Source organism: Heterodontus francisci, chromosome 18 (assembly GCF_036365525.1).
Source record: "Heterodontus francisci isolate sHetFra1 chromosome 18, sHetFra1.hap1, whole genome shotgun sequence".
Taxonomy (NCBI): domain Eukaryota; kingdom Metazoa; phylum Chordata; class Chondrichthyes; order Heterodontiformes; family Heterodontidae; genus Heterodontus; species Heterodontus francisci.
In genome coordinates, this window is record NC_090388.1 from 46,266,070 (window position 1) to 46,278,277 (window position 12,208).

General features: G+C 42.5%; 1 protein-coding gene across 3 annotated transcripts in view; it reads right to left on the reverse strand.

Moving 5' to 3' along the window:
* cecr2 (CECR2 histone acetyl-lysine reader) overlaps positions 1-12,208 on the reverse strand; it is a 178,097-nt gene that overhangs the window by 125,315 nt on the left and 40,574 nt on the right. The gene's annotated exons all lie outside the window — the stretch shown is intronic.

The following is a 12,208-nucleotide window of genomic DNA, read 5'->3' on the forward strand; positions in this document are numbered from 1 at the left end:
AATACTACAGTAAGGCACAAGACCTGTTCACTTAAAACAGTTCATGTCTCAATTCTGCATTCCATTTCTGCTATTAGTATTAATGGAAGCTAAATGTGACAAAGGAAGCTTACTCCAGAATATAGCAACACTAGAAGTTAGTGGACAATAAGTTCCTTATATGACTGCACACAATCTAGAAAATAATATCTATCCTGAGGCATGGATGAAGTGTTGAAGGAATTATAGAGTCATGGAGAGATACAGCACCGAAACAGGCCCTTCGGCCCACCGTGTCCGCGCCGACCAATTGCCTGCGGTGATGAAAACATACGACTCAGGCTCACTCATACTATCTTCCACTACAGTAAGAGAATCTCAATTTAGGGTTAGTCAGCTTAATTTCACTGCATAGATGCTAGATGTACAAGGAGAAAGAGACTTTGCCAAAAGGAACATAGAAGAGGATTAGATTAGGTTATAGCTGATGTGTATCTTCAACTCTAATTATCTGCTTTTGCTCCACTCCCTCGATGCCCTTGTCTAACTATCTATCAATCTCAGTCTTGAATATTGTAATTTACAATACTCTGGGAGAGAGTTCCAAATTTCTACCAGCCTTTGTGCGAAAAAACACTTCTCATTTTCACTTCTAAATAGATCTAATTTGAACATTATGCCCTTATATTTTTGGATTCCCTCACACGAGGAAATAATTTCTCTGTATCGACCCTACCAAATCCCTTAATTATTCTAAATATCTTGATTAGATAGCCTCTCAATCGTTTAATCTCAAGGGAATACAAATCCAAGTTTATACAATCTAGCCTCATAATTTAACCCTTTAATCTTTGGTATAATTCTAGTGAAATCAAAACAAGAAATGCTGGAAATACTCAGCAGGTCTGGCAGCATCTGTGGAGAGAGAAGCAGAGTAAATGTTTCAGGTCAGTGACCCTTCATCAGAACTGGCAAAGGTTAGAAATGGAATAGGTTTTAAACAAATAAAGTGGGAGTGGGGTAAGAGATAACAAAAGGCAAGGTGTTGATAGGACAGAGGGTCACAGACAATAACTGACCAGAAGGTCATGGAGCAAAGGCAAATGGTATGTCAATGGTGTACTGAAAGACAAAGCACTTGTGCAGAGAGGGTATTAACTGACAGAAAAATGAACAGCCCTGGCCCAAAGTGCACACATGAAAAAAAAAGTGGGTAGGGACATGGTAAAAATTGAATGATGAAACAAACTAAAATAAAAAAATAACTAAAAATAAAAAGGGGGGCCCCATCATACTCTGAAATTATTGAACTCAATGTTCAGTCCGGCAGGCTGTAGGTGTGCCTAATTGGTAAATGAGATGCTGTTCCTCAAGCTTGTGTTGATGTTCACTGGAACACTGCAGCAATCCCAGGACAGAGATGTGAGCATGAGAGCGGTGGGCGGGGAGTGCTGAAATGGCAAGCAACCGGAAGCTCGGGGTCACGCATTTGGATTGAGCGGAGGTTTTCCGCAAAGCGGTCACCCAGTCTGCGTTTGGTCTCCCCAATGTAGAGGAGACCACATTGTGAGCAGCGAATACAGTATACGACATTGAAAGAAGTACAAGTAAATCGCTGCTTCACCTGAAAGGAGTGTTTGGGGCCTTGGATAGTGAGGAGAGAGGAGGTAAATGGGCAGATATTACACCTCCTGCGATTGCATAGGAAGGTGCCGTGGGAAGGGGACGAGGTGGTGGGGGTAAGAGAGGAGTGGACCAGGATGTCGCAGAGGGAATGATCCCTTCGGAATGCTGACTGGGGAGGGGAGGGGGAAGATGCTAGTGAATCTGTGCTGTAGGCAAGGCCAACATTTCTTTTCTAAGGTTTGATGGCTAAAACAGAATGTATTACTCCAGATAGGGTTTTATCAAAGGTCTGTACAACTGAAGCATAATTTCCTCACTTTTGAATTTCAACGCCCTTGAGGTAAAGGCCAACATTTAACTAGCCTATTTGATTATTTTTTGTATAGTGTCCGAGTTTTCAATGATTTGTGTACATGGACGCCTAAATCTTTTTGATCCTACACAGTTCTTGGTCTCTCGCCATTAAGAAAATATTCTGATTTGTCTTTGTCAAATCAAACGTGGACGATCTCATGCTTCCCCACACTGAACTTCATTTGCCATAGTTTTGTCCATTCACTTAATCTGTCTATGTTCCTTTGTAACTTCCAACTCCCATCCACAAAACTTATCGTGTCTCCTACCTTAATGTCTTTGGCAAACTTGGGATATACAACTCTCTTCATCCAAGTCATTAATATAAATATGGCAAAAAGCTGAGGCCCTGGGCTTTAAATAAGATATAAAAATATAATACATACGTAAATGAAAATTTAATGATATTCAAGTTACTGATTTACAAAATTTGTCTTAGTTACAGTAGATCAGTGGCCCTGATAATGTTACATGAGATTTATCACATTCCTCCATTGTGAAATGCAATACACAGAATATTCCCAAAAATCACCTTTAATTCCAATAATGTTACAAGATGCATTAACTTGCATGTAACTGCTGTAAACAAAGATTACATTCACAATGAATCACCATGATTCTGTCTGGATTACATTCACGACATACATTCCTATAGTTTTTAACAAAATGACTTACATCCATATAACCACCTCATCAGACCTCTTTCCTATCCTGAGTGGCATGAAACAGGGCTGTGTTCTCGCACCTACACTGTTTGGGATCTTCTTCTCACTGCTGCTCTCACATGCTTCAGAAGATGGAATTTTCCCCCACACAAGATCAGGTGGCAGGTTGTTCAACCTTGCCCGTCTTAGAGCGAAGACCAAAGTACGGAAAGTCCTCATCAGGGAACTCCTCTTGGCTGACGATGCTGCATTAACATCTCACACTGAAGAGTGTCTGCAGAGATTCATCGACAGGATTGCACCTGCCTGCAAAGAATTTGGCCTAACCATCAGCCTCAAGAAAACGATCATGGGACAGGACATCAGAAATGCTCCATCCGTCAATATAGGCGACCACATTCTGGAAGTGGTTCAAGAGTTCACTTACCTAGGCTCAACTATCACCAGTAACCTGTCTCTTGATGCAGAAATCAACAGGCACATAGGAAAGGCGTCTGCTGCTATGTCCAGACTGACCAAGACAGTGTGGGAAAATGGCGCACTGACACGGAACACAAAATTCCGAGTGTTTCAAGCCTGTGCCCTCAATACCTTGCTCTACCGCAGCGAGGCCTGGACAACGTACATCAGCTAAGAGTGACGTCTCAACTCATTCCATCTTCCCTGCCTCTGGAGAATCCTTGGCATCAGATGGCAGGACCATATCTCCAACGCAGAAGTCCTCAAGGCTGCCAACATCCCCAGCATATACACCCTACTGAGCCAGCGGCACTTGAGGTGGCTTCGCCATGTGAGCCGCATGGAAGATGGCAGGATCCCCAAGGACACAATGTACAGCGAGCTCGTCACTGGTATCAGACCCACCGGCCGTCCTTGTCTCCGCTTTAAAGACGTCAGCAAGCGTGAGATGAAGTCCCGTGAAACTGACTACGTCATGGGAATAAGTTGCCAGTGATTGCCAGAGCTGGCGGACCGCCATAAAGGCAGGGCTAAAGAGTGGCGAGTCAAAGAGATTTAGCAGTTGGCAGGAAAAAAGACAGAAGTGCAAGGAGAGAGCCAACTGTCTAACAGCCCTGACAACCAAATTTTATCTGCAGCGCCTGTGGAAGAGTCTGTCACTCTAGAATTGGCCTTTATAGCCACTTCAAGCGCTGCTCCACAAACCACTGACCACCTCTAGGCGCTTACCCATTGTCTCTCGAGACAAGGAGGCCAAAGATAAGATATAACCACCTGAAGACAGTCCGCTCTATCATATGTACAGTACACAGTCTAGTCACTATAAGGGGAGACATTTAGGCTGTGTGGCCCCCCTGGGACAGGGCTTTTTGGGGGGGGTGGGGGGGGTGGTGCACAGAGCATCGCAATGGTTGGGGGCGGAGGGCCTGTTGTCTCCCAGTTGCCAAGCGATTGTCCCTGGGGTGGGATAGGCCGATAGCCTTCCCACCCATAGGCCAATTGAGGCCCTTGTGGCCTATCAATGGCCAATTAAGGGCATCTTCCCACTGCTGCTAGGATCTTACCTGTGCCGGGGGGTGTGGGGCCTCCGGCACATGGGGTGGATGCCTTGTAACACAAGGCACCTTCCCTGCGGGTTTGGAGGGGGGTGGGGGGGGAAACGTCCGTCCTTAGTGGGTAATCTGTGGCCCATGGGGGACCCACACTGGGAAACACTTTACCCCCTGGACTGCACAGCCATCCCCCAGCCCCCCCATCACTGAGGACTTCTGGACTGGCCCTGGCAACACCTACCTTTGGTCCAGGGTTCCAGCGCTGGGCCTGGGTCAGAGGCCTCTGCAGTACCGGCAGTACCACAATGCCGATACTACTGAGGGACACTTAGGAGTTACAAGAGGGGAGGAACCCAGGCTGGTGGGGGGAGGGGGGCCTGAAAAAGTCGAGGTGGGTTTCCCCCCGCCTTTTTGGCCAAGAGCCCCAGTTCCAACACAAAATCCAGCCCTTATTATCTATTTCACACGACCCAACATGATCAAGCTTTTGCTGAACACATTACAGATTTATTGTTTTGAGAAGACATTAATCTAGATGATTAAATATTTGGGTTCATATTACCCAGCAACAATTGACAGCATAATTTTCCCACCCCACTAACACATATTAAAAAAAAATCAACTTGATTCCAAATATCTATTCTATGGAACACTCAATTCTTTCCATCACCCAGGCAGAGCTAACCCATTTCTGCCTTCAAGTTTGTTAGTCAAATATGAAGCAAGAAATTCGGAAGTAAAAGAAAATCAGCAGCACCTATTTGACGTATTGCTCCAATTACGAACTACAGTTGTCATCCAATCAGGGAACACATTTGAGATCCAAAACTATCATACACTTGGAGGTTTTCTTTGCAGATTAACTGCTGCTGAAAAATATATTTGCCATTTTACTTGCACTGTGTCCCTTCCTAGTACGATACATTTTGGGAATTTTTTCCCTTTATTCCAACTCAGGAATCCAAAATGACTCAAAAAACAACCTATGTTTTACACTTTCTTTTTCTTAAATTGAAATTATTCAGAAACCACCAGTAGCATCTTCAGTTCACACTTTTATATACTAAGCATCAGCCCATCAAAAACAAAGCAATCAGACTCTAGTATAAACCAATATCTACTCACTAACTGAGGAGAGGGACTGATTTATTTGCATTCCTTCTGTCACCCTGCTCACCAGGTAGGCAGAGAATTTACTCTCGGCTGCCACTATTGTGCACATGAAGGTGTGCTGTGACCTAGGTTTGCAAGCTCTCAGGTTTTTGACCATCAAAGAAGTATCTTGTCTCCACTAGACAATGGCCAGACTGAGATGAGAAACTCAATCGTGGGCATGTACCAGATGGTGCAGAACACCAAAGTAACCCTAACAAATTTTGACAACACATGAATACAAGGAAGTACTGATTCATTAATAGGATTAATGGGAAAATACTGACAAAGATAGGCGAGGAATCCCAGAAAGAACGTAATCCCATTAGCATTTGAAGCATTGGTCAAGCCACAACTAGAGTATTCTTCATCATTCTTGAACCCCATACTACATGAAGGGTGTAGCTGAACTGCAAAGGGTGAAGAGCAGAAGCATGTGGAGGGATATGATAAATGTTTCCAAATTACTAAAGCCCTGAGATGTGTACAGGATAACTCAGGGCAAGTTGAATTGATATTTGAAAGCACAACAAAAGGGATAAGCTGAGAAAATATAGCTTCAGGTTGCCTACAAGGAAACACCAATTTGAACAAGGCTTGCAAAGTTAATTAACTTATCTCTTGCCTCAACCCATTAATAAGAGCTAGCAAAGTTCAAAATGCTCTGTGTTTGGGTTCAGCCATCAATAAATTGCAGGTTTGATATATGTGCAAAATAATTGAGAGAGAAGTAAAAATGGCTACTTGAAAAACAAAAACAAAAATCATACAGGCAATACAAAATAAATTGTTATGGACTATTGTTTTCTATTCAGCTACAAGAGGGACGCCAGTCCAGTACGAACATAGCTTTTTTGAGATTAAGGAAAGAGACATTCCACCTGCCCAAACTAATTGCATTCCCATCAGCTGACTATGAAGCAACTTTGATAGTAACTGTGCAAAATAAGCAATCCAAATTGTCTGGTTTTCTACAAAGAGGAAATGCAAAGTAGAAAATGGCTACAAGAAATTAACATGGGGAAATAATTCTCACGGTGAGCTCGAGTAAAAAGATCTCCATTCTGCAATATATTTTTGGTTGGTAGCATTCCTACCTCCAAGTCAGAAAATTGTAAATTCAAGTCCCACTATGGAGTTGAACACATAATTTAGTTAGTACATTCAGGCGAGATGTTAAACTGTAGATGTAAAAGATCCAATGGCACAATTTAAACAAGTGCAGGGAATTCTTCTGGTGTCCTGGCCAACATTCCTCCCTCAACCAACCAACAGATTAAGTGGTCCTTCGTTCACTTGCTACCTGTGGGACCTTGTGTGCAACGTGGCTGCTGTCAACAGTGGCTACATTTCAAAAGTAATCCATTGGTTGTAAATTACTTCAATTAATCCTGAGGATGTGACAAGACGCTATATAGATGCAATTTCATTTTACATTTACCCAATTAAGTCCATTATTTGGAATTTCAAAATGGTGGCCAATCCTCCCAACCCTTGCACAATAATGAAAGGTGCCTCACAAACAATGTGATAGTGTTTTAAAAAACTCAGGATACCTTCCCAATATAAAAATAGTAACTTTAAAAATCTTTATTAGGGTTATCCTAAATGGCTGAGGCTACAGTGTCATGTAGTATGGTATTGAACAATGCTGGCCAACAAAGCCTCATAAGAAAAGCCCAATAGCACTGAATTAGCTAATTGCAACAAGAGCTGTGGTGATGCACAATAATTGACTTAAAAGATCTCCAGGAAATGGAGTGCGGGAATAGAAGTAAAGTCATTTCAGGTTCCCATTCCTGACGGTTACTCAGCAAATCGTACATAGTCGACAGTTTCAATAGAAAATACAATGCATGCTTTTTTAAAAAAATATTGTACCTTCAAGTCTGTCAAACATATACTGTGCATATATTTTACTTATAGATATCATATACTATAAATTTTTAACAGTGTTACATATATTTTGTGGTCTCTAGCTGGGAACCCAAATGACTGAGGCAACCTTTCATTTTGATAAAACCTAATGCTGTCATTTATTTCAATTCCATGAACCAGACTTTCAAAGTTGACTTTCCCTGTGCATCTTTCCAGCTATCGAAAAAGATACTTCATCATGACACAGATGTAGACATGAAAACATAAGCAGGAGGAGGCCATTCAGCTCCTCGAGACTGCTCCGTCAAGCTGAGCAATGGGGAAGAAAAGGCACCACCAGCTAGTATTCCAAGTAGAACATTGATCTCACCAAAGCCTTTGACCTAGTCAGCAGACGTGGTCTCTTCAGACTACTAGAAAAGATTGGATGCCCACCAAAGCTACTAAGTATCATCACCTCATTCCATGACAATATGAAAGGCACAATTCAGCATAGCGGCGCCTCATCAGACCCCTTTCCTATCCTGAGTGGCGTGCAACAGGGCTGTGTTCTCGCACCTACACTGTTTGGGATCTTCTTCTCACTGCTGCTCTCACATGCGTTCAAGTCTTCAGAAGAAGGAATTTTCCTCCACACAAGATCAGGCGGCAGGTTGTTCAACCTTGCCCGTCTAAGAGCGAAGACTAAAGTACGGAAAGTCCTCATCAGGGAACTCCTCTTTGCTGACGATGCTGCATTAACATCTCACACTGAAGAGTGTCTGCAGAGACTCATTGACAGGATTGCAGCTGCCTGCACCGAATTTGGCCTAACCATCAGCCTCAAGAAAACGATCATGGGACAGGACGTCAGAAACGCCCCATCCATAAATATCAGTGACCACACTCTGGAAGTGGTTCAAGATTTCATCTACCTAGGCTCAGTTATCACCAGTAACCTGTCTCTCGATGCAGAATTCAACAAGCGCATGGGAAAATCTTCCTCTGTTATGTCCAGAATGGCCAAGAGTGTGGGAAAATGGCGCACTGACACAGAACACAAAAGTCCGAGTGTATCAAGCCTGTGTCCTCAGTACCTTGCCCTACGGCAGTGAGGCCTGGACAACGTACGTCAGAGAAGAGCGACGTCTCAATTCATTCCATCTTCGCTGCCTCCGGAGAATACCTGGCATCAGGTGGCAGGACCGTATCTCCAACACAGAAGTCCTCACGGCGGCCAACATCCTCAGCATATACACCCAACTAAGCCAGCGGCGCCTGAGATGGCTTGGCCATGTGAGCCGCATGGAAGGTGGCAGGATTCCCAAGGACACAATGTACAGCGAGCTCGTCACTGGTATCAGACCCACTGGCCGTCCTTGTCTCCGCTTTAAAGACGTCTGCAAACGCGACATGAAATCCTGTGACATTGATCACAAGTCGTGGGAGTCAGTTGCCAGTGATCGCCAGAGCTGGCGGGCAGCCATAAAGGCAGGGCTAAAGCGTGGCGAGTCGAAGAGACTTAGCAGTTGGCAGGAAAAAAGACAGAAGCGCAAGGAGAGAGCCAACTGTGTAACAGCCCTGACAACCAATTTTATCTGCAGCACCTGTGGAAGAGTCTGTCACTCTAGAATTGCCCTTTATAGCCACTCCAGGCGCTGCTTCACAAACCACTGACCACCTCCAGGCACTTACCCATTGTCTCTCGAGACAAGGAGGCCAAAGAAGACGACAGGAAAGGCTTCAAATGGGTGCCTTTATTTTTTTTTTACAAGTCCAATTAGACACTGAAAATATGTTTTTATAAATGAGCTACATGTATTAAGGATAATTAATTATTGAAACATACTCTCAATAATGTCCTGTATGTTGAAATTAAGTGATAAATTTTGGTCCCCACTGTCTACAGTAATTTTAGCTAAAAAAGTGGTTGTGTCTTTATTAAAGGTAGAAACTAGCATGCAATTTAATTTACACTGCTATAAAATAGTTAGAAAATACTTCACATTATAGAATAGAAATGTAAGCACAGATGCCATTTAGTCCCATTACACCATGCTCCACTCTATAGCTATTTATCCTAGTCTAATTTTTCTGTTCATTCCTCAGAAGCTTTAATAAATTTATTTATGCTTATCTAACTTCCTGTTAAAAGCTAATATAGTTCATATTCTAATAACCCCTTCCTGCAAAATTGATCCAATCTTCTCCTCATGCTTCTGGTAATAACCCTAATTATATGTCCCCTTGTTACCAAGTGGAAATAATCTTTCATTATTTACTATCATGAACTCTCCATAATTTTGAACGTTTCCATTAAATATGGGTGTTCAGGTCCACTGTTCCCTGAAGGTGGCAACGCAGGTCAATAGAGTGGTCAAGAAGGCATACGGCATGCTGTCCTTCATCGGACGGGGCATTGAGTACAAGAGTTGGCAGGTCATGTTACAGTTGTATAGGACTTTGGTTCGGCCACATTTGGAATACTGCATACAGTTCTGGTCGCCACATTATCAAAAGGATGTGGATGCTTTGGAGAGGGTGCAGAGGAGGTTCACCAGGATGTTGCCTGGTATGGAGGGCGCTAGCTATGAAGAGAGGTTGAGCAGATTAGGATTATTTTCATTAGAAAGACGGAGGTTGAGGGGGGACCTGATTGAGGTGTACAAAATCATGAGAGGTATAGACAGGGTGGATAGCAAGAGGCTTTTTCCCAGAGTGGGGGTTTCAATTACTAGAGGACACGAGTTCAAAGTGAAAGGGGAAAAGTTTAGGGGGGGATATGCGTGGAAAGTTCTTTACGCAGAGGGTGGTGGGCACCTGGAACGCATTGCCAGCGGAGGTGGTAGATGCGGGCACGATGGAGTCTTTTAAGATGTATCTAGACAGATACATGAATGGGCAGGAAGAAAAGAGATACAGAACCTTAGAAAATAGGCGACATGTTTAGAGAGAGGATCTGGATCGGCGCAGGCTTGGAGGGCCGAAGGGCCTGTTCCTGTGCTGTAATTATCTTTGTTCTTTGTTCTTTTGTTCTATCCCTTTAACCTTCTCTGCTCCAGTGAATACAGCTCTATTCTTTGCATGCCTTTCAATGCAACTATATCATTTTATCCATGGGAGTTATTATATTCATTGATATTTACTTTATACTAATGGGATTATATTAGTATCTTGCTGAATCAGAATTCTGTAATTTTATTTTCTTCCACTAACCCTTGCAACAGCTTACGGACCTTGGTGATTTTACTTGATGCCTACCAAATGATTCTGTGTTGCTGTGGAGAGTCATTTCTAAATTGGTTCCAGTTATTGTACTGCTAAGGACACACCAAGCCCCCAGTCCCGACTCAAGCTGAGACCCCGACAGGCGCCATCTCTTCCCAGCATCTTACTCTGTGAGAACCCAAGCCAGAGGAACAGCGCATGCAAATAAAGTCAACAGTGATCTATCTTCTTTGAACTTTTGATGCATTCTCTTTCAACTGCATGCAACCCCAGAGTCAACTTTGCTTGTCAGTCAGTATATTTGGACAATGTTCACATCCCATGATTAAAAGCATCTGCTTTTCGTAAGTAAATTAGATCCTTGCAATAAACTAAACTTCTCTCCAGTAAACTTTTGAAAAATAACAATTTTGCATAATTATAAGCAATTTACACAATTTATATCTAATATATTTAAAGGTGTATGAATTATTGACAGTGTGGTGTTTGCTTAATGTGACATTTTTCTCCACTTCCATGTGTTTCACATATTTCAGATAATTCTAAATATATGATTTTAAAAGGCATCCATATATGGTTTACTTGAAAATCAAATATAATTATATAAGTTGGTCTTCCCTGGAACCATCTCAAAAATTTCACGTTGCTTTTACAAGCATCTGCATTTTAATTACTAGATTTCAAATACTTTTCAAATGGGAAAGATGGTAAATGAGGCAAAAAGACAATGATGTCAATTAAATGAATAAAAGGGGCTCTAGGGAGATCCCAGGCTTCATTACTGTTTATAATTTACTGATAGTCAAATTGGACTTTATCTTCTCTGCTTTGCATTCAAGTGACTCATGGTTAGCATCATTTTCAATTTTAACACACAATTCTATAACTGAAATTTAAAATAGAATGGGCATTCTAATCTTGGAAGCATTTAAAATTCAGTGTAAGCAATACCAATTGTTCGAACAGTCAGTAGAATATATTTTTATTGCTAGTTGATCTCATGTGAAACTGTACATGGGGATTCAAGAGCAAGTGTAGTCTTTTTAGGTGAAGCTGTTGTTAGTTGGTTGGGGTTAATTGGATCAGGGTGGCAGATATAATTCAATCCACACTTTAACACCACAGAAATAAGGACAAAATGTATTTTCCATTATAACTTCCCATGTTTATAACAGAAACTTCCTATTTAAACTGGTCACACTCTGACACCTGTCCACCAGCCTGTCCACTTGACCTCGACAGTAGCCCAAAAGCAGGGTTGCAGATGCCCAGTTGTGTTCCTACACCACATTCTGTCAGAGAACTAGGGCAAGACTGTTGGAGGCTGTGACTGCGTAGCTGGAGTCCCCCAGAGTCAGTAAAATTTCAAGTTGACGGACCGGGGTAATCTATCTGAAAATGGTTAGGAGAGTCTGGGAATCCAGCTGATCCCAGTTACCTCCTTGCTGTCTATAAGGCAGATATTGTGGCAGATGTAATAGTGCATGTGTGCCATGGGTCTGTGCCATACACGCTACCCAAGAAACAAGATCAAAATACAAACACAGCTCAGTGTCCCTAAATTGAAAGTGGCAGAGTAGCAGAAGCACTTCGAGGATTTGTGACCAAAATAAAATAATTTGTTTTACATTTGACAGATAACTAGCAAAATAACTACGCAATGTCAACCATGGCTCAGTTGGTAGCACTCTTGCCTCTGAATCCGAAGGTTGTGGGTTCAAGACCCACTCCAGGACTTGAGCACAAAAATCTAGGCCAACACTCCAGTGCACTACTGAGAAAGTGTTGCACTGTCAGAGAGCCTTCTTTCGGATGGGACACTAAACCGAGACACCC